The following is a 1,206-nucleotide window of genomic DNA, read 5'->3' as shown; positions in this document are numbered from 1 at the left end:
ATATTGAGGGCGACGGTAGGTCAGCGAAAGAAGACCCATGTTGGCAAAGAGCGGTCAGCGGTAGGCGTAGGTGAAGTGGCAAGTATCCTTTATACTAGAGGTCTGTAACAAACGAAGGGTAGTTTAGAAGTAGGAAGAGCCTCAACAGAAGATGGTTCTTTAGGAGGGTGGCGAGGTGATATAGAATAGGAGGGATGGGTATCTTCAGAGTTTAATGAGATGACGAAGTCGCCAGTCGAATGGCCAAAAGGACGGTTGGGACCCTGAGCTGTTCTTGACTCAGGCTGATTGTCCGAACGAGCCAGACGGCAAGCGTAGGTGGGATGAAATACCTGAGCGCGAGGCGTCGAGGTTGGACTAGAGGGGAACGGGGTGAAAGGCTAACAGTGTGGTCGGCGTCGGAGGGACGTCAGGAAAAGGAAGGATTAGCAGAAGGTCGAGATGCAAGATGCAGGCGTAGCGGACTGGAGTAGATGGCCTGTGAAGGTGGCTACGAGGGAGAAGTCGTAAGATATACCCCCCAAAGCCCAGACAGAGCACAGCGGTGGTCGTCTTGAATCTGACTTGGAGAGGGCTGTTCAGGCGTGACCGGGGGTCCTTGTGAGCGAGGGTCTCGACCGACGACCACCGGCCTGTTCCCCTGTCCCTCGTGCCTCGATGGACATGGTACAGTACTGCTAGCTGTCTCGCCCAGTTTCCGAACGCAGGTGGCAACCACGAGCAGGCAGGCCGACCCGAGGGTGCGTTGTGGGTGACACGGGGAGATTAAGCCACACCGTCAAGGCCCGCACTGGCGAGAACGAAGAAGGGGCGAGCCAACAGCCAGTAAGCAGCCTACTGCAACTGGCTCCAAGCCAACATCGAGCTGGTAGTCATGCCGAGCAAAGAAAATCCAGGCGACAGTCGTGCAAATCGGGGCAAGCCAGCGAGGGCGGGGAGGGTGTGCTCCTAGCCAGGCTTGGCCAGATTTCCAGGGCCCCCCGACGAGATACAGAGCGCACTGACACGAAAAGGGCATCAGCGAGCGACTGGATTGGATGCAGCTGAATGACGTCGCAAAAGCCAGCTCGAAGCTAGCACTGGTCCATCCTGGAAGAGGATTGGCGTCGGCCATTCGAAGCTCGACCTTTTTTCTCCAGCGCAAAGGCAAAAGCCGCAACGAAGCAGGGCTAGTCAGACAGCCCAGCAGAGACACGCAGAGACTCA

Source organism: Verticillium alfalfae, genomic scaffold (assembly GCF_000150825.1).
Source record: "Verticillium alfalfae VaMs.102 supercont1.2 genomic scaffold, whole genome shotgun sequence".
Taxonomy (NCBI): domain Eukaryota; kingdom Fungi; phylum Ascomycota; class Sordariomycetes; order Glomerellales; family Plectosphaerellaceae; genus Verticillium; species Verticillium alfalfae.
The sequence above is the reverse complement of the archived record's forward strand: the minus strand, read 5'-3'. Positions refer to the sequence as shown.